Here is a 25,391-nt window from a genome sequence, read left to right as displayed (position 1 = left end):
CTTTCGGAAACGACTTCCTGACACTTAAATCTATACTCGATGTTAACGTATTTCTCTTCTTCAGAAACGCTTTCTTTGCCATTGCCAGTCTACATTTTATATCCTCTCTACTTCGACCATCATCAGTTATTTTGCTCCCCAAATAGCAAAACTCTTTTAATACTTTAAGCGTCTCATTTCCTAATCTAGTACCCTCAGCATCACCCGATTAAATTCGACTACATTCCATTATCCTCGTTTTGCTTTTGTTGATGTTCATCTTATATCCTCCTTTCAAGACACTGTCCATTCCGTTAAACTGCTCTTCCAGGTTCTTTGCTGTCTCTGACAGAACTGCAATGACATCGGTGAACCTCAAAGTTTTTATTTCTTGTCCATGTATTTTAATTCCTATTCCGAATTTTTCTTTTGTTTCCTTTACTGCTTGCTCAATATACAAATCGAATAACATCGGAGATAGGCTACAACCCTGTCTCACTCTCTTCCCATCCACTGCTTCCTTTTCATGCCCCTCGACTCTTGTATCTGCCTTCTGGTTTCTGTACAAATTGTAAATAGCCTTTCGCTCCCTTGCCACCTTCAGAATTTGAAAAAGTGTGTTCCCATCAACATTGTCAAAATATTTCTGTAAGTCTACAAATGCTAGAAACTTAGGTTTGCCTAAGTCTGTTTAAAACGCAAGAAAAAAATGTTTGTTTCGTAAACAACTCACCTTACTTCTCGACGCAGTTTCCGTCCAAGGATATTTTCTTGGCCCAGTGACCCTCTAGCTTTTTCGTCCCATCGGAAAAATAGGTTCTGTCAAACTCTGCAAAATACTGTTGTCTGCAAACATGACTCCATAATTTCACGAGAGTTTCTTCACGGTAAGCCAAAGTTTCAAGTCAGTGAACAGGAGGAAGTGACTGGGGACTACGCCTGGGGAACAGGATGAATGAGGTACCAATTTCGTCCTTGCTATCGCAGATGGGTGGGATGATGCTTTATCCTGGCGCGTTCCAACGCAGCCAATGTAAGTTTCAAATTGAGAATCACTCTGTTTTGTATACAAATACGTACTTACCTTAATAAAAACTGGCCCGAGTTGCTGTCCATATCTAGCGACGAGTATGCCAAGTTCTGTTAATACTTACACGTAAGGTGTGTGCACGAGGTGACAGTGAGGATTATCTGGCTCCTGTCAGGCTACAGGTGAGGCGCGATAACACGACGCGCCGGCCGAGCGCAGGTCCTTTGTGCTCCACGAGGCGGCGCGACGTGTGGGATCGGTGGGATTTATCGGGCCGCGCCGCGCTTCTTGCGCGCTCCGGCAGCTGGCGACCCCATTGTGTGCAGATGGGCGCCCGCGCGCCACTGCCTCTGGCGCCAGCGAATCGGTAGCTCCGCCGTCACCCGTCGCACCACTGCAGGAAACCTGCCCGGACACGGCGATGCCGCACAGCTTACGCCGTCGTTGCGTGGGGCCTCGTGTTAAACAGTGGCCGCGGGTACCAGAAGGTTACGGCTACGGATTCTGGTCCGACAGCAGCATTTATCACTCTTCCTTTACGGTAGGAGTAGAGTAGGACTAGATTAGTGTTTAACGTCCCATCGACAACGAGGTCATTAGAGACGGAGCGCAAGCTCGCGTGAGGGAAGGATGGGGAAGGAAATCGGCCGTGCCCTTTCAAAGGAACCATCCCGACATTTGCCTGAAGCGATTTAGGGAAATCACGGAAAACCTAAATCAGGATGGCCGGAGACGGGTCTTCCTTTACGCTAGCCGTCAAGTCTCAGTGATCTGAAGATTCGCCAGAGCGACACGTGGTTCGGATACCACGTTAAACTGTACGTCGCTTTCCTCCGGTTGAGTAACAGGGGTAGATTAGGGACACGCAAGTCGCCAAAATGCCTTTCGGTCCAAAGAACTTGCAAATAGAATGCTGAACATCCTCATGAGAGCAACGCAGCCAATACTGCCGTACGATTTTGCTGTAGTACAGTTGTGGTGATCTCCAGTCCGAACACTGATCTGATGGATCTCTCAGTGTTCAGTGCTGCAAGCACTGTGTAACGGGCAGCGTCTCCTAATTATATGCTGTTCACACTCCATTCTTAGCTGTGGAATAAATGCACAGTTTTCAAACTACTGTACAGAAAAGGTTAATTAGAGTACAGATCTGTTCAAACCACTCCCCAATGGTTGTAACTACACCATCTGAGTGCACTTAGTCATCAGTTCATTGAAATTCTGAGGATAGCACAGGTAAAGTATTGGGAATGAAAGGCTGTTTGAGAGAGTATTGGGACAATGTGCATTCTACCCCAAAGTACCGTTGTCGAATGTGGCAGTGATGACGTCATCCAAGATGGCGGCGATGACTTCATCCAAGATTGTGGCTGTGAGTCATCCAAGACGGCGGATTTTGGCGGGAAGTTTGAATTTTGGCAGTAAGATGGGTCACTTAGGCTACCTGTACTAACGAAACCCCCCCTACCCCTCCACCAGAAAAATGGAGGGCACATCAAATTCCAACAGGATAATGCATCACACCACACTTATCTCAACTAACCTCAGAAAATCGCAGGAAAATAGTTCAATTGGACTGCCCCCACTAACCTAAATCATCTAACAGCCAACTCACCCAAGGAATTCACAGGAAATTTGAATTTTGTTGGGAAGATGGATCAATTGGGCTATCTCTACTAACGTAAGAAAATGTCAGGGAAGAAATGGCAGGTGGGCTACCTCCACTAACCTAAGTCACCCGACTGCCACCTCCTCCTATGGATTGGCGGGCATAGGACTCGACCTGTGCTAGACAAAAGTCTTTATTATTTTGCATGCACTATTTTGTTTAAACAATTAGAGGCACTACCACCATCCAGCATGGTAGCCAAGGGGTCCGGACTCCAACTGACATAGTACTCACTACCACCACCACAGGTTACTGTCTTCCCTCCTGTCATGTAATCCAAGATGGTGGGGGGAAATGGTGGGAAACAGTGTGGTTGCCATTGCGTCTGGACTCCAACTGATCTAGTACACAGTACCACCACCAGAGAGCACTCTCATCCATGATGTAATCCAAGATGGCTACCATGACATCAGCTGATGATGCAGGTACCATTATCCAAGATGGCGGGATGCAGTGTGTTCATCAGGACGTCTGGGTGTAGAACACAGTACCACCACCAGAGGGCACTGTCGTCCATTCTGTGACATAATCCAAGATGACAGTCTGGGGTGGGGGAAATGGTGGGAAAAGGAGAGGAGGCCACCGGCAGCCCCACGCAAAGTGATGCAGGAACCATGCACAGGTGCCCATTCAGGTTCCATAATCATGAGGTGGTGACATCACTTTCATACTTGGTACTTGAGAAATTCCTCTTGGAATATGTGTTCACATAGGGACCTTTGCTGATGCGACTGTACGGGAGCAAAGACCTATCTGCAGAGTGGGGGTGTCCCAATTGAACTATTTTCCCGCGATGTCCTTAGGTTAGTAGAGATAACCGTGATGTGATGCATTATCCTGTTGGAATTTGATGTTCCCTCCATTATTGTGGTAGAGGGGTTGGAAGGGGGGTTTGGTTAGTGGAGGTAGCACAATGGACCTATTTTCCCGCCAAAATTCAAAATTCAAAATCCGCCATACTGGATGACGTCATGGCCGCCATCTTGCATAACGGTACTTTGTAGTAGAACGCAGATTTTCGCAATACTTGTAAGGTGCCGGGGTGGATAAATGTTTGTACTTCTTTAATTCAGACGAATTTTGCATGAGAACAAGATGTGCAATCAACCCCTCCTTTTTCTTTCTTTTTTTTTTTTTTTTTTTTTTTTTTGTCATCAGTCTGCTGACTGGTTTGATGCGGCCCGCCACGAATTCCTTTCCTGTGCTAACCTCTTCATCTCAGAGTAGCACTTGCAACCTACGTCCTCAATTATTTGCTTGACGTATTCCAATCTCTGTCTTCCTCTACAGTTTTTGCCCTCTACAGCTCCCTCTAGTACCATGGAAGTCATTCCCTCATGTCTTAGCAGATGTCCTATCATCCTGTCCCTTCTCCTTATCAGTGTTTTCCACATATTCCTTTCCTCTCCGATTCTGCAGAGAACCTCCTCATTCCTTACCTTATCAGTCCACCTAATTTTCAACTTTCATCTATAGCACCACATCTCAAATGCTTCGATTCTCTTCTGTTCCGGTTTTCCCACAGTCCATGTTTCACTACCATACAATGCTGTACTCCAGACGCACATCCTCAGAAATTTCTTCCTCAAATTAAGGCCGGTATTTGATATTAGTAGACTTCTCTTGTCCAGATATGCCTTTTTTGCCATAGCGAGTCTGCTTTTGATGTCCTCCTTGCTCCGTCCGTCATTGGTTATTTTACTGCCTAGGTAGCAGAATTCCTTAACTTCACTGGCTTCGTGACCATCAATCCTGATGTTAAGTTTCTCGCTGTTCTCATTTCTACTACTTCTCATTACCTTCGTCTTTCTCCGATTTACTCTCAAACCATAGTGTGTACTCATTAGACTGTTCATTCCGTTCAGCAGATCATTTAATTCTTCTTCACTTTCACTCAGGATAGCAATGTCATCAGCGAATCGTATCATTGATATCCTTTCACCTTGTATGTTAATTCCACTCCTGAACCTTTCTTTTATTTCCATCATTGCTTCCTCGATGTACAGATTGAAGAGTAGGGGCGAAAGGCTACAGCCTTGTCTTACACCCTTCTTAATACGAGCACTTCTTGATCGTCCACTCTTATTATTCCCTCTTGGTTGTTGTACATATTGTATATGACCCGTCTCTCCCTATAGCTTACTCCTACTTTTTTCAGAATCTCGAACAGCTTGCACCATTTTATATTGTCGAACGCTTTTTCCAGGTCGACAAATCCTATGAAAGTGTCTTGATTTTTCTTTAGCCTTGCTTCCATTATTAGCCGTAACGTCAGAATTGCCTCTCTCGTCCCTTTACTTTTCCTAAAGCCAAACTGATCGTCACCTAGCGCATTCTCAATTTTCTTTTCCATTCTTCTGTATATTATTCTTGTAAGCAGCTTCGATGCATGAGCTGTTAAGCTGATTGTGCGATAATTCTCGCACTTGTCAGCTCTCCTTACAAACCACTTAATTAATTATGTGACAACGCTAACGAAAGGAAATGATGGTGTGCCCTACTAGTTGGTAAAATAAGGAGTGCACACTCACAATAATTTAATAAAAATCGTAATCTACTCAGAAAAAAAGAGAACTCTATCATAGCAGACAACAGGAAATAGGATTCTGCATATATCTACGAAATGATATGCGGATTAAATATTATAATGAGATTTATTATACATCAGAACATAAAGGCACATGATTATCGACATACACAGTAGGTTAAAGGAGTGTGTATGCTGGGCTATTATGAGAATAACAGTTGGCTCGAGAACAATGGGCTCCTACTCTCTGTGATGCAATAACCTGGCAATAATGACTGGAGGTCCTAACGATTCAAATATTACTCTCCTAAGTATATTGTGTTATGGCGATTAGTAGTGAGAGCTCGAACGGGATCACATGAAGAAACAAGCAAGGTGGACTTGTAGCAAAGCGAGTGCACGTGCTGTTGAGGACTTCAGTATAAAAATTGATAGGTTCCACAATGCCGGAGCCGCAAAATACTTTACCAGTCCTGAAATCTGTAGCAGGTCGTCGGTAGGCAGCGTTCTGATGATGTAGGCGCCGACTTCTGCTGTGCATCAATTTTGTTTCAACCCCTGGCCTCGAAGGCTGTCCGAGAATTCTAAGTTCTGTCGAAAAAGTACGACTAAGTCGCAAGACCATCCGACTCCGACAAAGATCAGATCCCGAATGCGCTGCTGCCGCACAACGCAAGAGCAAAGACAACATTGCTCAACTCTCTATTATTCTCGAAAACCGCGAATCAGCATTTAGTGCTGATTCCAAAATTCCCCCACACTGTCTGAGAACATTATTCGTGCCAATAGCGACAATTCCCTGCAATTTCAATCAGGTCGTTATGACGTCAACTAGTCTCAGTTTAAGTTGACGAAGCTCGTGGGATTAGCCGATCGGTCTGAGGCGCTGCAGTCATGGACTGCGCGGATGGTCCCGGCGGAGGTTCGAGTCCTCCCTCAGGCATGGGTGTGTGTGTTTGTCCTTAGGATAATTTAGGTTAAGTAGTGTGTAAGCTTTGGTACTGATGACGTTAGCAGTTAAGTCCCATAAGATGTCACACACATTTGTACATTTTTAAGTTGACCAATCATGCCTCTGGTATTCAGCTGAGGGCACTGAACTTGCCATTTGACCTGCTACGAAAACAACATGCCTAGACCACTTGCCATCCGGCATCAGACAGTCGCGCCCAGCAGGGCACGGTCCACAAGTATTCTCAGAATCATGAGGACAATGCAGTCAGTCGGTGCCAGGAGTCTTCGTTCCGGACGCGCCGGAATGGTAAACATATAAACTGCGGCGACACTCAGACGTCTCACAGTTCGTTTCTCCTTGCATAGAACAGGCGAAACTCGACCGACGTCAGTCGTTCCGCCAGGCGCTTAAGCCCGTGATGTACGAACGTCTCAGTATTCGCAGAAATGCAGTCCCAAACCGGAGACCGAGTGTGCCGCGTCCTCCGGCGCTCGCTTCGCACAGGCCACCCAGGGAGTAACCCAACATGCATAGGGATCAAGTGAAAAGTATTTTGAGCTCTCAGTACAAATACTCTCATTACTATAACCTTATTTGGCCTGTTACCACCGTGCAATGACATAAAACATTAATAAAATTGATGAAACTGAGAGGCGACGTGCAAAAGAGGGCGTGGAACCTCTCATGTTTACAACTTGTACAGAAACTGGACAGCAGTTATAAGGGTCGAGGGGTATGAAAGGGAACCAGTCAATAGCTGATGTTATGCAATCTGTACACTGAGTAAGGTAAACAAAAGAAAAATTTTAGTGGGAATTAAAGTTCATGGAGAAGAAACAAAAGCTTTGACGTTTGCTGGTGACCTTGTAATATTGCCAAGACAGCAAAGGACTTGGAAGACCTGTTGAACGGAATGAAAGGGGGATATATCGTGAACATCAACAAAAACAAAACAAGGATAATGGAACATAGTGGAATTAAATCAGGTGATACTGAGGGAATTAGACTAAAAAACGAGACACTTAAAGTGGTATATGAGTTTTGCTATTTGGGCAGCAAAATAACTGATGATGGCCGAAGTAGAGAAGATATAAAATATAGACTGTCGATGACAACGAAAGCGTTTCTGAAGAAGAGAAATTTGTTGGCGTCAACTGTAGATTTAAGTGTCAGGAAGTCTTTTCTCAAAGTATTGCTATGCAGGGTATACATGTGTGGAAGTCAAACATAGACGGTAAACGTTTAGACAAGAAGAGATTAGAAGCTTTTGAAACGTGGTGCTACAGAAGAACGCTGAAGATTAGGTGAGTAGATCACGTAACTGAGGAAGTACTGAACAGAGTTGGGGAGCAAAGAAGTTTGTGGCACAACCTGACTAGAAGAAGGGATCGATTGGTACGACACATTCTGAGACATCAAGGGATCTCCAGTTGAGTACTGGAGGGCCGGCCGGAGTGTCCGAGCGGTTCTAGAGTCTTCAGTCTGGAACCGCGCGACCTCTATGGTCGCGGGTTCGAATCCAGCCTCGGGCATGGATGTATGTGATGTCCTTAGGTTAGTTAGGTTTAACTAATTCTAAGTTCTAGGGGACTGATGACCTCCGATGTTAAGTCCCATAGTGCTCAGAGCCATTTGCACCATGTGAAGCACTGGAGGGAAGTGTCGGGGGGGGGGGGGAGGTGGGGGGGAGGGGAGGGAGTCGTAGAGGGAAACCAAGAGATGAATACAGCAAGCGAACTGAGAAAGTTGTAGGTTGCAGCAGTTACTCGGTGAGGCTTGCACAGGATAGAGCAGCACGGGGAGCTGCATCACACCAGTCTTCGGGTTGAAGACCACAGCAGCAACAACAACATGCACATCAAAAGTAACCCTGACAGTGCTATCAACGGCAATGCAATAACACCTAAACTGACCTTACATTTTCCAAGAAAGATTAAACATAAAACTCAAAACAACAAAGAATAATACTGTAGAATAAATGGCACACGAGGTAGTAAAGATTACTAAAATGCAGTTAAAGACAGTTAGAAAGTACCTGTCAAGCAGTACATTCATAACACAAGTGTAGTATCACATATCAATACCATCCCAAGGATGGCAAAGTTGGCAACTGTATTGCAAGTTTCTGTCAGACGCCGACAGCAGTCGTGCGGCAACTGGTGGAGCACACCATCTGAGCATGTGTCCTGCGGCTCCGTACCACTGCTGCCACACCAGAGGTTGGCCACTGGCAGCCACATTCGCACTCGGACCCTCTCGGTACGTAACGCTACGCAGACGTCGCCTAGTCCCAGCTATGACACCATTGTTCGTGCTTTAGCTTAAGGAGCCCCTTCCTGGTTGACAGTGGGAGCTGTTCTCTGTTTTTGCTGTATTATTTGAGTTAACTTGTTCACTAATCACTTCTGCTCCTGTCCACTTTTCCTACGATGCCTCTCGCCGCGCCACTCTGTAGCCCACCTGTGTAGGTAATTGTGTATGACGTTGTACACACAACAAGTGAACGAAAACAATAACAAAATATCTACCTTTTCGCATAAAGCTTTTACTGTACTTTTTTTTTTTTATTAAACACCTTTTCCTCGTCTGGAAAACCTTACTCCCAAAGCTGTGCAGTGTATAATAAAATAATTTATCCTGTTTCTGAGCTCAACATCTTATTGTGCATGGATGCTGATTCAGTTTTTCAGGACAGCAAATGACAAAACCAAATATAATTGCTACAGTTCGAACGTGGGGATATAGAGGGTGTAATGTTACATTAAGGGATAATGTGTGTATAGTGTACGTAATGTGTGCAGTGTCTCGGTGTCATAAAGGAATGAAAAGTCTAGCGATAGTCTTTTACGTTGTTAAGCAACTTCTATGCAAAACAGTTTTGTACACTAGAGATAAACTCAACGACGTACCACTGTTTTAAACAGACTGACCGTGAATTTAGGAGCATGGGCATTTCAGTCCTTATCCCGTTTTGCTGATTTTGGTTTTCCATTGTTTCCCTAAATTGCTTCAGGCACAAGCCAGGATGGATCGTACGATATAAGGGCACGGCCGACTACCTGCCACACCATTGTCAAACTGGATATGTAAGTATGTAAGTCCGTGTGTAAGTGAATTATTTTATTTTAGAAGGTCTTTAATTGTAATACCATCACACGTGCAATATCCTTGTGAAAGTGGTATACGGCTGGATAAAAGTACTGTTACTGCTACTAAGTAAAACATCGCTTGCACGGGAACCACGCCTACTAATCACACCTGTTTCGTCAAAATTTTTGGTATATGCCGGGCTTGGACAGAAATGAGAATGAGAGGTGGGTGATCCAGATGGCCGAGCATTTAGAGCAAATAGCATTTTTGACACAGGTCGAGGGGGGGGGGGGTGAAACATTTTTGATAGGGTCGTTTCCAGGTTGCGGTTGGTGCTGTGGAAAGAGTACAGAGCAGTAATCAAGCGGTAGTGGAGTCAACACCCTGTTAGAAGAGTTTTTTTTTATTTTCAATTTTTTCGCTACTTACACTGCAAATAAACTGTAACAATGGCCAATATGTTGTATTTTATAATATTTCCATAAGAGGCATTATGAGAAAAGGCAAAAGGAAATTCTAGATTGGAAATAAATTTCCACAAAGGCACTGTAATAGGTAAACGTACATGAGAGATTATTACTGAAAACTTGGATAATTTTATTATTTTACAATTGATGATTTACAGTTGCTTGACTGATATTCATTCTAACAACTGAGGAGGCAGTAATTTTCTTGGCATGTTGCACACGTAATAAATGCTGCATTTATGCAATTACAGGGATGTTTTAAAGTTTCTACACAAAACAAATTTCGTTTACATGTATAACAGGTTCTCTTTCATCGCACGGTTTGGCAGAAAACCGCAGGTAACGCATCATTTCGCTAAGTATTGGCGATGATAACGGGTCGTGTGCAATGGAATGTACTTTGATGCAGTCTTCTCACGATGTGATTTCTTTTCTTATCTCGAAGAGAGTTGAGCAGTTTTGAAGATTTTCTGTCAAATTCCTTACCTGATAGAAAGAGACATCACAGGGTTGCGTATTCTACCTCGAGAGCCGAGGGAGAAAATTGTTTCCTTTACTGGCTCACCGCGGCGTTGCGGGCCCCTGGACAGCTTCTCCTCAGTGTTGGTCCGTGTCGTTACTAGTTGTGTGCGAGCTTTGGTAGCGGCATAGTCAGCACATAACGTCCGCCTTGGGTTGCAAGTGTCTTACGAGAAAAGATACAGACGTCGGAGGACGTTGAGGAATCGGTTACTTTGCTCCTCACCCACCCCTCCCTGATGTAACTTTGTCGATTGATGTATCTTGTGGTGCAGAGCGTTGCATTCCTGACGAAGTCAATGGTGTGACAACACCTGCTGAGACCTCTAGTATTTTGCCTACTACTCCTCCCACGGTTGATGTAATTTCTCGGGAACCACCCAAGAATGTGGAAGTTGTCGAGCCTTTTGGTGTTCCAATGATTCAACAGCAGCAAACTGAGGCGCCCCTAAAATTACCTGTTCCCTTGATGTTACCCATTCATGTGACGACCAACTGCTGTTACTCCAGTGGCGGCGAGTGGTGGACAGGAAGACGCAGCTGTCGACCCAATTGTTGTGATGCCTGACCTCTCTTTTGTCCGTCGATCTGAATCTCAATGATTTCATCCTGCAGCTCCTTCTTTGTCATCTACTTCGGTGAATGTTCAAGAACCAACTACGTCCCCAACTGCCGGTGCTATATTTCCTTGTTGTAAACAATGCACGCAACCTGAGTGTGCGGTGGCTGCTAAAAAGAAGAAACGCAGAGGTTTTGGGTGCTGTCCCTCCCCTCCCCCCCTCCCTCTGTGACTCGTCAATGGACTCAGCAGTAGGTCTTGACACACACAGATGACGTAATTCTGCCGCACGGGGTAGCCGCGCGCTCTAGGGCAGCTCCCGCGGTTCGCGTGGCTCCCCCATTCGGCGGTTCGAGTGTGTGTGTATTGTCCTTAGTATAAGTTAGTTTAAGTAGTGTGTAAGCCTAGGGACCGATGACCTCAGCAGTTTGGTCCCACAGGATGCATTTCCATTTATTAAATGGTTCAAATGGCTCTGAGCACTATGGGACTTAACATCTAGAACTTAGAACTACTTAAACCTAACTAACACACATCCATGCCCGAGGCAGGATTCGAACCTGCGACCGTAGCAGTCGCGCGGTTCCGGACTGCGTGCCTAGAACCGCTAGACCACCGCGGCTGGCTCCATTCATTATCTGAAGCGAATTCAGAACATAATTCTGTTGGTCAGCAGATCGAATTTCGTTTGCTATTGTTAAAGTTTTCAGGCTTATACGTTTCCTTCTTTTAATATGTGGAAACGCACCTGTGGGTCGCTTCGCTGCGTCAATTTATCTATGATTTTTGTGCGAATTTCGTACTCTCACAAGAAGTACAATTTAAGCGCTTTTCTCTCCTTGGCTGTGCACTGTGTTTTGTAGCTCCCTAATGTTCCACGGGGTCTGCGTTGTTTTATAGGCAGGGCATTCCCACTCAAAGGAGTGAAGTTTTTGATAGTGGTAAAGGAGTAGGGTGTACTTTTCTTCACCTGACCTTGGTTCTCCTTCATGTACCGTCTAGTACCAGACACAATTTGGATCGTTACAGATTTTATAAGGAAAACATGGTTTATTTGTTACGGAAAAGTCAGCAGAGTATTTTGGTAGGTGGTGACTTTAACTGTGTGTTGATCATGTAGGTCAGTTTCCTAAGTTCAAATGTTCAAATTCAAAAAATGTTCAAATGTGTTTGAAATCTTATGGGACTTAACTGCTAAGGTCATCAGTCCCTAAGCTTACACACTACTTAACCTAAATTATCCTAAGGACAAACACACACACCCATGACCGAGGGAGGATTCGAACCTCCGCCGGGACCAGCCGCACAGTCCATGACTGCAGCGCCCCAGACCGCTCGGCTAATCCCGCGCGGCCCTAATTCTAAGAAGTGCGGGACCGTACTCTCCGTTCAACTGCGTCATACGCCTCCATTTGGGAATGGTGGGTTCAACTGGCAAAGCCGAGGCTCCAAAAAATGTTGATACAGTTCTGCGCTAATTTCAGACGACGCAAGAATTTTACTACTCTTACATGACCTTTACGGAAGTGCTCAGGCACTGCAGCCGTCAGGCGTGTAAAGGTGCAGTTGTTACGGTTGAGGCAGCGTCAAGTGGAAACCCTAAGGAAGCGATCCAATACACGTTCTGTGTTGCTGCATGAATTGATTTCTCTGTATCACCTGGCTCGACATCAGACTCCTCGTCGACATGCATGTATCATGTCTGTCAAGACAGAGGGGGCAATGATGCGACCCACGAAAGGACACATTGCATGCTCTACGTTAATTCTATGTTGGACTGTATGAGGTACCCGTTTCTGTCGACATACCATCCGATTCCTTTACTCTGGCACTGGATCGTAGACTTACACCTGCTCACAATGCTGCATTTTTAGATGCTTTTCAATGTGATGATGCCTACGAGCTTATTGTCAGATTGCCACCTCGTAAGTCGCTGGGGTTGTATGGCCTGCCGAAGGAGTTAATGTTTTGGCCTTTGCTGGTCCTACTTTTACTTTTGTTTTTGAACGAAGTGTTGCGGGGGGGCGTGGATTGTGCCCGATTCGTCTAAAGTTGGCAAAATTGTGTTAATTCCTAAAAGCTCTGGTCAGGCAGCAACTGATAAATTTGTCCCGATTACATTATTAAATTTTGATTGTAAGACTGTGGCGAAGGCGGTGAATAGCAGGTTGTTTGCGTTCCTGAGGAAAGTTGTTGTTGACCGTTAAAGATCTATTCCTGGTCGTACTATTCTCACCCCGGTAGCTGAATGTCGTGATTTCATATCGGTGGTCACTGTTTTTTCTGTTCCCGGAGCTCTAGCATTTTTGGATTTTGACAAGGCGTTCGAGCGGTTCAGCAGTGGCTTCCCTTTGCAGGTACTGGAGGCCACTGGGTTCACAATCGTCGTGCCCACGGTCTTGTCTAATTTGTTTACGGGTATCCAAGCATCTGTGGCTGCCAATGGCCAACTAACATCGTCAGATGTTTTCCTTAGATGATTCCGTTTTCAATGTCGTTGTTTGTTTTATCACTTGTGCCACTTCTTTGAAGAATCGTTGCCCAGTTTCAATATGCGCCCATACGCGGGTGTTGTGAAGGTGTTACTACGTTCTCCTGCTCAAATACCATTGCTCAAGCCTACTTTGGATGCCTTTTGTCATGTGGCTTGTTGTCTGCAACAACGAAGGTAAATGTAGACCGATAAAATTACGGGGTTTGGATAATGCTGACATTTCGTGGGCGACAGTGCTAGATATAAATCATTGGGAGCAATAACGGATCGCTTTCCACACCAAGTCGGCTACGGAGAAGCTACAATGATCAACCCTGGAATATGAATGGCGTTCCCTTAATCCGTTTCGGAAAGTTTTCTTCCTCAATACCTACGTCTTTTGCAAAGCGTATTTCCCGTCCCCGTTCTCGTGATGATAGGTAGGAAGCTAAAGCTGCTGTCTAGTGGTTGTCTATGGAACCACATTTTCCCATTACGATACGAGGTGGTTAAGTGTCTGCCTTCTTTCGGGTGTTTGTGTTTTTCCGAAATACAAAGGGAAGCGTCGTGTTATTTACTCGGCACACCGGGCTACTGTCTCTCGTACAGTCCACACATTCAAGCCCGATATTCTATTGAGGCAGCTTTTCACTACCACATTTTTGTTAATGCACGGGAGAGGGATTGGCTGTAGGGCACCTGTTGAACGGGCATTGGCGAAACCTTGTTGGAAGAAGGTATGGTTTCGTGTTAGCCTTCCTGATCTACCAATGGGGATAGCCTCCTAGTCGCATCAAGTGGTACAAAACCTGTTATTCACCACTGAGCGCATATTTCGTATTGGACTTAGAGTCGTGGATCAGTGGAGTCACTGTCTCGCCATAGAGACGCTACAACATAGATTTACCTGTCATGGCCAGTGTCCTGCTGCGTCCATACTTACTTTCCGAGGGCAAGATACGACTGCATGGTCGCTGGGTCACTACGTTGTAGATGGAGGGACCTACTCACTTTGCACCACTGCATACTGGAAGTGTTTGCGCTTGCGTTGTGTTTCGTCGTCAAGGTATCGGTTGAGTTACTTCGTTTTTGTGGTCCTGTTAGTCTCTTTTTTTAACAAAAATAAAGAAAAAATCGTTGTCTACAGTGACTAGAAAGGGAAAAAATATTCTACAGAGGCAGTGACAGTGCCATGTAGGATTAATTTGGATAGTGTTTTATTCTTATTTCAGTAACAAGTTGTAAGGTTTAAAAAAAGGCGGTGAAACGCGTGCCTGCACGCCAACAGGTCGTAAAAAACAGTATCGTCTGCGACGGGAAACTGGAGGGTCTTGAAATTTTGTCTGTTAACCTAGGGAAAAGAAAGTCGGCGAGGTCGAGTCCTTGTGCAGAGACTATTTTATTTTCAATTCTTGCACTATTTACACAGAAAAAACTCTAATAATGGTTAATATAGTGCATTTATTAATATTTTCATAAAATGTATGTTTTTATTTTCAGTTTTTGAGCTATTTACACTGCAAAAAACCGTAGTAATGGATAATGTATTGTATTTATTAACATTTTCATAACAGGCTTGATAAGAAAAGACAAAGGAAGATTTTGGATTGGAAATATATTTCCAAGAAGGAACTGAAAGCTGTACACGATAATTTCGTATACGAAATTAGATATTTTTATTATTTTACCGTTGATAATTGCCACTTGCTGGCTGCTGTTCTTTATAAAAACAGCCGAAGCGGTAATTTTCGAGGCCTGTTGCACTATTATAAACAATACACTTCTATAATTACAAGGTAGTTTCAAAGTTTCTGTTTCAGGTTCTCTCCCATCGCACATTTCGGCAGCAAACCACGCATAACGCATCTTCTAGCCAAATATTGGCGGTGATAGCTGCTCATGTACAAGGGAATGTATTTTGATGCAGTGTTCTCGGGATGCAATTTATTTTCCTCTCTGGATGAGAGAAGAGGAGCTTTGAAGCTTTTCGATCAAATTCTATACCCGAAGGTAAAAACAGGATCGCACTAGCAGAATGTGGAGTGAAGGGGCTCAGTTTCATACTGCAGATTGGCACCATCACTCCATGTTAAAAAATCTGATCGTGTAGTGGGGAACCTTTTTGTTCTCCTCACTAGTCAGTTAACAGAATATGTTTGTTCTCTCGAATATAGACTCCATGACATCAGTTAAAAATTGTTTCTATATGGGTTGTTGTAAATTGTTCCAGATTTCGATGAGTAATGACTGTATTTCCCAAGTCTTGCCGGGTACTCATCCAACACGTTTTGAATCCTCATCACGAGAGAGCCTGTACTCTCTTGCAAGTACACGTACACTGTTGGCATACATGGACTGTCGGCAATAATTTGCGTATTACATTGTACGCGAGGAGGCTACTTTATTCATTTCCTGTCGTTTCACGAGAACTGCTTGTGACCCTCGATGATTTAGACTTCGGTTAGGAGTCCATTGGTACTGGTAACGTAGAAATAGAACGCAGCAGTGTAAACATTTCATTGTACTTGACGTTAAAGAGAGCACTTTCATTGACCTTGACGATTGAGAATTCTCGACTTACCAGTTGGATCGGCCGCTTTAATTACGGTCCGTTCTCGAAAAGTTATATCGTAAACTCCGTCCTCGGAAATTTATTTTCAGTATCAAATTTTTCTTTGTCTTTCCTTCCCATGCCTAATATGAAAATATTAGTAAATGCAACATAGTGCACATTGTTTCGGTTCATTGGCAGTGGAAGTAAAGCAGAAATTCAAACTAAAATAATTCTGAATACGGTGTCGACCCACGACCCTCGAATTACCGTTCTGTACTCTTTCCGCTATGGCAAGCCCTGCCTGGAAAGAACATTTATGTAAACTGCTCATGCTGCGCCCGACCACCGTCAAACATACAATTTTTTATAAACGGCCATCTGCGGCTGCCATTTCTGCCCATTTCATGTCATAGCAAACCTTTCATAATCCGCAAATCTGGACGAAATGGTGACGACGAGTAGGCTTGTAAGCTGGGTGGTGGCTCGGAAGTTCTCAGGTGACGAAACGTATTGGACGTCCTCCAAAAATATTAATAAAAAGGATTTTTCTTATCCCATCGTTCTTCTCGCATCGTTCTTCAACAATCTGTAGTTAATGTTTTTCCTCACACTACTGGCCATTAAAATTGCTACACCATGAAGACGACGTGCTATAGACACGAAATTTAACCGACAGGAAGAAGATGCTGTGATATGCAAATGATTAGCTTTTCAGAGCATTCCCACAAGGTTGACGCCGGTGGCGACACTTTCCACGTACTGACATGAGGAAAGTTTCCATCCGATTTCTCATACACAAACAGCAGTTGACCGGCGTTGCCTGGGGAAACGTTGTGATGCCTCGTGTAAGGAGGAGAAATACGTACCATCACGTTTTCGACATTGATAAAGGTCGGATTGAAGCCTATCGCGATTGCGGTTTATCGTATGCTCGCGTTGGTCGAGATCCAATGACTGTTAGCAGAATATGGAATACGGAATACGGAACGCCGTGCTGGGTCCCAACGGCCTCGTATCACTAGCAGTCGAGATGACAGGCATCTTATCCGCATGGCTGTAACGGATAGTGCAGCCACGTCTCGATCCCTGAGTCAACAGATAGTGACATTTGCAAGACAACAACCATCTGCACGAACAGTTCGACGACGTTTGCAGCAGCATGGACTATCAGCTTGGAGACCATGGCTGCAGTTACCCTTGACGCTGTATGACAGACAAGAGCGCCTGCGATGGTGTACTCAACGACGAACCTGGGTGCACGAATGACAGAACGTCATTTTTCCGGATGAATCCAAGTTCTGTTTAGAGCATCATGATGGTCGCATCCGAATTTGTCGACATCGCAATGAACTCACATTGGAAGCGTGTATTCGTCATCGCCGTACTGGCGTACCACCCGGCGTGATGGTGTGGAGTGCAATTGGTTACACGTCTCAGTTCACCTGTTGTTCGCATTGACGGCACTTTGAACAGTGAACGTTACATTTCAGATGTGTTACGACCCATGGCTCTACCCTTCATTCGATCCCTGCGAAACCCTACATTTCAGCAGGATAATGCACGACCACATCTTGCAGGTCCTGTACGGGCCTTTCTGGATACAGAAAATGTTCGACTGCTGCCCTGGCCAGCCCATTCTCGAGATCTCTCACCAATTGAAAACGTCTGGTCAATGGTGGCCGATCAACTGGCTCGTCACAATACGCCAGTCACTACTCTTGATGGACTGTGGTTTCGTGTTGAAGCTGCATGGGCAGCTGTACCTGTACACCCCATCCAAGCTCTGTTTGACTCAATGCCCAGGCGTATCAAGGCCAGGGGTGGTTGTTCTGGGTACTGATTTCTCAGAATCTATGCACCCAAATTGCGTGAAAAAATAATTACATGTCAGTTCCAGTATAATATATTTGTCCAATGAATGCCCGTTTATCATCTCCATTTCTTCTTGGTGTAGTAATTTTAATGGCGAGTAGTGTATATTAGACATTAATATTTTACCGTGGGGAAAAAGAAATATTTACGACTGATACTCTAGCAGTACAGAAGCGCCAGTGGCCTCCACCAGTGCAGTGGTGTGGCCGCCACTGCAGCTGCCTGGCTGTCTGGGCGAGCGAGGACTTGTCGATTGCGTGGGGCCCCACCCGCGCACGCACCTACTACGGCCGCAGCGGGCGGCTGCTCCTGGCTATGCATGTGGTGGGGGCGCACACGCGAGCTCCGCGCAGGGTCTGTAAAACGCTTCGAAAGGAGCCGGAATACATTGCCAGCACACGTACTTACAGCCGTGGCGGCAGGTCGTAAATCCACGTCCGTGCCACGCACACCAACTACGCACCAATTTGTTCTTCCCGCATCGCTCGCCAAGTGCAGACGCGGACTCTCTTATATGTTACATATGTTACTACACAGTTATTCGCAAGTAACTCCATTGTTTCAGAAGACGACTGCGTGCAAACTACAAGACGTACAGAAGATAGACACACATAAGAGCACAGAACATCTCTCCAAGTTCTTAACTCGCATCACATGCTATGAAAATAGGCACCATTTGTGATGTGGCAATGGCAACGCTACGACGCTGCTTTTCTGCTGAGTAGTGGCTGTCTAAACAGCACTCCAGACGTGCAGAGCAGGTGTGAGTTTACATGACGTTGCTCGCACCTTAGGTTGTTGCGCTATCCACTGCTCTGCTTAAAAAGAATAGCTTGATGTAATCATGGGGTCGAGCTGCACCCATGTGCTTTCGTGCCATGCAGCTAGCTCGCTGCAGGTAATAACCTGTAGCTGTGATCCTGCGGTCAAATAGCGTACGAGTCTGCTACAATTGCGAATTACAGAAATATAGAATAAATGAAAAATTAATAACCTTATAATTGAGAAGTTCTATGCCCTCTTCTGCATGTCTCCTTCCATTTTTATCAATTTTATTAATGTTCTATGTCATTGCACGGTAGTAACAGACCGAATAAGGTTATTGTAATGAGAGTATTTGTACTGAGAGCTCAAAAAATACTTTTCACTCGATTCATAAACATATTGTTTTACTTCCGTGGGTGGCTTGTGCGAGGTGAGCATCGGAGGACGCGGCACACTGCGTTCCCGGTTGGAGGCTGCAATTCCCTGAATTCTGAAGGGTTCGTACAATAGGCTTAAGCGCCTGGCGGAACGACTGACGTCGGTCGAGTTTCGCCTATTGTATGCAGGGCGAAACGACCTGCGAGACGTCTGAGTGTCGCCGCAGTTTGTGTGTTTACCGTTCCGGCGAGTATGGAACGAAGATTCCTGGCACCGACTGACTGCATTGTCCTCTTGCTTTGGAGAAAACTTGTGGACCGGGCCCTGCTGAGTGCGACTGTCTGGCGCCGGATGGCCGGTGGTCTAGGCAGGTTATTTTCGTAGCCGGTCAAACGGCAAGTTCAGTGCCCCCAGCTCAATAGCAGAGGCATGATTGGTCAACTTAAACTGAGGCTAGTTGACGTCATAAAGCCCTGCTTGAAATTGGAGGGAATGGTCGCTATTGGCGCGAATGATGTTCTGAGACGGGGAATTCTGGAATCAGCACTAAATGCTGATTCTCGGTTTTCGAGAATAATAGAGAACTGAGCAATGTTGTCTTTGCTCTTGCGTTGTGCGGGAGCAGGGCATTCGGGGTCTGATATTCATCGGAGTCGGATGGTCTTGCGACCTGGTCGCTTGTTTTCGGATAAACTTTGAATTCTCGGACAGCCTTTGCGGCCAGGGATTGACACAGAGTTGCTGCACTGCAGAAGTCGGCGCCTACATCATCAGGACGCTGCCTACCGACGACGTGCTGCAGATTTCAGTACTGGTACAGTATTTTGCGGCTCCGGCATTGTAGGACCTTATCAATTTTATACTGAATCCCTCAGCAGCACGCGCGTTCGCTTTGCTACAAGTCCACCCTGCTTGTTTCTGGCACAGTTATAGTCTAATTGGTTTGGTATTCCTGCTTGCAATATTTATTCCAGGTTTTAGAACTGTTTCTGTATTTTTCTAGAATTCTCCACATTTTACAAATGCTTTCTATACAGTTCTTCTCACAGTAGAACTAAACATCACGAGGCTAAACGTATTACTTTTTGCCACACATGCTCAACACAATCACACCTTTTCCCCACCAAGAACACGGCTTTATCAATATTACATTATAAAGTTATTCCAACAGTTTCAGCCTTAACGTTTTAACAGAACAGATTTTCATTTACTGTTCATTCATAAGTGACTATTTCCAAACTTTTTTGCAGTCAGTATTAATACTAACAATAATAAGTACAATGTACATCCAATTACATGAAACGTGCATGACAATTTTTAAGTAACATTTAAGGGAGAGTCACCTATGTTGCATCAGGTTCTAATTTGTAGCACTGCTACAAAATTCGTACCTCTTGCCCTATCCAACATCTTGAACTATGTGCTTCTTGGAGCCATATTGTCAGCTGTGAGTTCTGTCATCTACCATTTTGTGTGTGTGACGAAGAGAGTTGTTTTCACAATGGAAGTGCTAACATAATGTTTTATTTATGGGCGAATATAAATGAAAGTATCTTCTTTTCAGTGATGGATCTGTTTTTGTTGTGATTCGTTTGTAGGAAACTGACAAAAAGAGAAAATAGCGACTAATGTACCGCTGTAAATTTCTGATATTGTAACAGCACAGTTTTAGAAACCTGCTCGTATAGCGATCTTTAAAAATGCATTTGGGGCATTTAGGGCAACAGCGTGTTTAGAAAAGATGTGGTAAATTTTCTAATGCGTTATTTATCATAAGTTATTAATTAAATAGTTGTTTTATATTACAGTATGGCAGCACTAAATCATAATCGAAAGAGGAGCATAGATCAATAACACTTTTCCGTAACAGTATATCTAAAGAAGGAACATGGATTAAGAGACCGTCCTCGCTTAATAGAATGTGACTAAACCAACAATTAAGATGAACCTTAAAAATGAAGATAAAAATGTAAACGGCTATACGAAAATTTTTGGCCACATTAAAGTGTTCTCCAACGAAATGGAAAACAAGTTGGAACAGGATGTTTTTACATTTGCAAAGATGATGTCCAGGTTGTGCTTGTCGATGCAAGAAAACTTGCTTCCGACACTGTTTAACGATACTGACTGCTCCATAATTTCAAAGCAGAAAAAGCCATGGTAGAAAAGGTTAAGTTACTCATCTAAGAAATATCTCGAAAGCGAGGGAAATGACGAAAGCTCCAAGCAAATCGTCAAGGCTTGGTCAAGGAGACTGTGAGCTGACGAGTAGGCTAAGGAAAACAATGTTAACCGAAGCAAAGGAGAATTTAAGACTCGTGGAGAAACCACCACAGGAAATAATTTGGAATACATAGAAATGTAGGAATGGTATAGTGAGTTGTGCGAAGAAGATCGAAGGAAGGGAGAGCAGAGTTTATCTATAACGAGGTCATCGAGGAAGATCGAATGGAAAAATGATGAGATGCATGAAATACGAAATGTGCATTTGTGGATAGTGTGCAGAAGCGACGGAAAGAGAGGAAAAATTATATTGTAATGCCTGAAAATAGTGATGTAAGAACAAAATGTGGAGCATTCCTTAAACTTAAGACTAGTACGTATCTTCAAGCTCTGAGCCATACGTGGTACCATTTACGCATCCACTAGTACAAGTTAGGAACTAGGTTGCTATTTTTACTGCTTGCGGATGTTTACAAAAGCCAGTGTAGTCGGTTTATTTTTCTGAGTAATCTCATTCTTTAAATTAGGTACCAAGAGTAACTTGCAAGTGAGGATGGCATTGTTTAAATAATTTTGTAATTTATTCTTGATGTTATAATAAATAAAATCTCAAAAGGGTACAATTTAGGCAACTCTCCCCCAAATGTAAGTAATTATTATATATGTTTTGCGTTTGTTGTGTACAACTTGGTACACGGTGGTAAGAGGAGGTGGACTACAGAGTGGTACAGCAAGTGTAGTCGTAGAAAAGCTGGACAGGAGCAGAAATGGTTAGTGAACAAGATAACACAGCAAAGAGAAGATTTACTTAACTTGTATTTCTCCAAGCATATGAAGACTCATTACAAGCAAGCTAGCAAGAAACAGAGTGCCTCTCATCAATATTAACAAGGAAGAGTCTTGCTGTACTAAGTACGAAGTACGGTGTCTGCGTAGCCCCACGTGATGAAATGGCTGCGAACGTGGGCGGGCTGTGTGTCTGCCGGCGGCCGTCCTCTCTTGTGGTGGCAGAGTGCGCCTGAGGTCCAGAGTTCATTCAGGCGTGGCTCAGCGGGCGTGCGCCATTGGGTCCAGCAGATTCCGTGCGGCAGCTGTTGGTTTCAGACAGAAACTTGCCATGCCTTCAGCAACCTCGATATGCCGTGGGGTGGTATTGATACGTGATAACACAGTGTTAACAGATATGTGTCAGGTTAATTTACCCAAGTTATAACACTATAAGCGACCCTCAGAGGAAAACGAGAAAAACGAGACAAATGGAAAAAAGTAAGTAAGTTGTTTGTTATTTCAAAAGTAATCACCGTAACTACTGATACATTTATCCCACTGTCAGACAAGGCGTTCAGTGTGTTAATGTAAAAATGTTTGCAGTTGTCTACTGAACCATCACTGCACTCTGGTGTAAACCTCTTAGTCTGAAGCAAATCGACGGGCACGAATGTCTTTTTCAAGAACTTCAAAAATATAGAAATCATATGGGAATAGCGATGTGTAAGGGCTTCAAATTTGAACTTCTGCAGTAAAGTCGAAACAACCTTGTCAGAATGTGGGCGGGAATTATTCTGTGGCAGAATGATGTCATCCAACAACGTTCTTCAGCATTTGGACTTGATGACAAGGTTCAAGTTTTGCAAAGTGTCCACGTACCGCTGTGCATTAATTGCGGCGCCCTGTTCCAGAAAGTCAAAGAAAAAGGTCATTGGGATTTTCCTGAAGCTGGTATACCTGTTGTTTCGACTTCGGTGCACAAGTTTCAGTCTTCCACACAGCCGCGATCTCTCCTCATAAAGATAATCACTGGCTGGTCAAAACTGGTTATGGCAGTATCAAACGAGTTGTAGACACTTGTGAGAAGCGACACTTGTGAGAAACTGGAATGTGGCGACACTTGTGAGAAATCCGGGATGCTAAGGGACCGCCACAGGGTGTGTCACAAACGCTGCGCCACCACCTGCTCGGCCACTACCTGCTGCCGCTTGGTGTGACTGAGCGCTCGCCTTGTGCCGGCCCGGGCAGCTGCCGAGGGACATTCACACTCCTCCAATGCATCCAGGTTACATTATTTCAGAATTTTTTTGGGCAAGGGAGAGCAGCCTTAGTCAAATTAAAAATCGGAGTTGATTTTGCCCCCACGATATCACGTCAGTCATTAGTTGCAGCACAGTTATGCGTAAAACCTTTTTCATTGGAATTTTTGTTCTGATTAATCTTACATAGGGCATAATTTTCGCTCAACCTCGTACTTAACGATTTATTTTACAGAAACTATAGAAGTCGAAAATGTTTCTTTCAACCCCTCACCCAAAATTTAATATGATAGGAGTCGCAACCTTTTACCATATATTAAGAGGAACCAAGTAAAGAATTTGGTTCTCTGTAGAAACATTTTCTTTAATTATTTCGAAATAAACCTCAATTTTCCCGTACCACGCAGGGAAGTGTACTGAGGTCTAATGTGAGTCCTGGTAGCAATTAGCTTTAAGGAATGCAATTTATGTATTGAAACAAGATGTATTCATCGTCCACTCAAGCAGACAGTGTTTCTAAAATTCTCTAGACAAAAATGCAGATTGTGATTGTTAGAAAAGCTATGACTTTTCAGACTTCATTAGTGAATCTTTTACAATTTGCAAGAGACATTTAGCTGACTTTGTGTCATTTCCATGGAACACCACGTGGAGGTAGTCTCTCTTCGTCACGCATTATATTTATTTACAATATTTACAGGATGATTATTTATTTACAATTTTTACAATAGGGCTATCGGCGTGAACTGAAGCCCTTTTCAATATTTACAAGTGTTGCTGTAGCTTCAGCCATTTCCTTTTCATTGTAATTTCTCTGCATAAGCCACGTAAGTAAGAAATGATTTCATATTGCCGTCAACTTGGAGTCTTGTAAGGGCCTTAGAAACTATCTCATCTGTCTAAATTGCGGACTTCTTTCTTCTTATCCCACCTAGATTTAAAACTAGTCGGTGCCCTTGATATTTTGCGTCTTCTCTGAGAATTTTTACTAAGGAGTAATTAATGTATGTATCCTCCGATTCCATCCTTCTGAAACATTGTTGGTGCGGTGACGCCTTCCTGCGCAGTTCCATATATCTCTTGGCATGTCTTCAATATCCAGCCATTGTTTAACAAAACAGTCGTAAAAATCCTGCAGTTTTTCATTATCTGGCGTGCTCTCCTGGATGCATAGCCACCCATCATCTAACATGTCTAGGGGAATGTGAGCCAAAGCGGAACACAATCTTATGTGAAAAAGAGTTTCTTCGTTATCCTTGTAGGCAGCAACAAGGCAGCAATTCTGCACTGGCCTCCACAAGCACTGGTTGAAATGTTAGTAGCAACCATTAATCTTTGCATCAGGAAACAAACGTGTTACTCATTGAATGATTGCAGATTCAAAATCCATCACGATAGCTGTAGGATTCCATCCAGGTACGTTGCTCTCAACAGCTGTGAAAAAGCGATCGTACGTTTCTCGGTTTTTATTGGGTAGCAAGGCGTACACGGTTGTGTGTGTTTCCTCCTCAGAACTAGAAATATCGGCATGAACAATAAATAACTGTCCAAACTGCTTGCTGGAGTTTTTGAACGTTCCATCGACAAAGAACGAATTGCAGTCTGTTAAACATGATTTTCCCCTTTGTCTGGCGAACACCAATATCCTATCATTTGGTCCTCTGTCGTCATCTGCAAGTAAAAATTTTCTCCCATCATTTATTAGCAAATGATGTTCTTGCAGAAATATTCCTGTAGCATCGGTCGGATCTTGTGTAGATCCCATGCTTTTTTGCCTGATGCGTTGCAGCGATCGTTTTGCACTCCTGTGTGACGGCAGTGACGATGCAGTACTGAACTGCGGCGCGCTGCCCTGTTTGGTGTCCCTGCAGGCCGGCCGCTACCTGTTCGGCCGGGTCTCCTCACAAGTGTCGCAACCCCGTATCAAACACTCGTCTGACAGCGCAGTAAAAAAATAAAATACCGAACATAGTTGATTGTGAGAGTCCTTCTGAACGGTATTACTTATCGGGAGCTTCTCATTAGGTGTCGACTAACCTGCATGCCAACCAAGTGCAAACAAGGAGGAGGATAATTTTCGTAACCACATACCTCGACCCCATCTATTCTGAGGACGTTCTAAATCTATAAATATGGCGGAGGTAACTCAAATTTCACTTCAGTAACTACCAGCCGCAACTGACAAACAAACGCTACACTGGTTATTGTGTCGAATAAAACACGCAGATAATGCCCAGTCGAGTCCGCAGGCAGTGAATGCTAAGCGATAACCCCGCCTCGCCGTCCGCGCCTCGCACTATCGCA

Source organism: Schistocerca serialis, chromosome 9, assembly GCF_023864345.2.
Source record: "Schistocerca serialis cubense isolate TAMUIC-IGC-003099 chromosome 9, iqSchSeri2.2, whole genome shotgun sequence".
NCBI classification, from domain to species: Eukaryota; Metazoa; Arthropoda; class Insecta; order Orthoptera; family Acrididae; genus Schistocerca; species Schistocerca serialis.
This window is presented reverse-complemented; position numbering follows the sequence as displayed.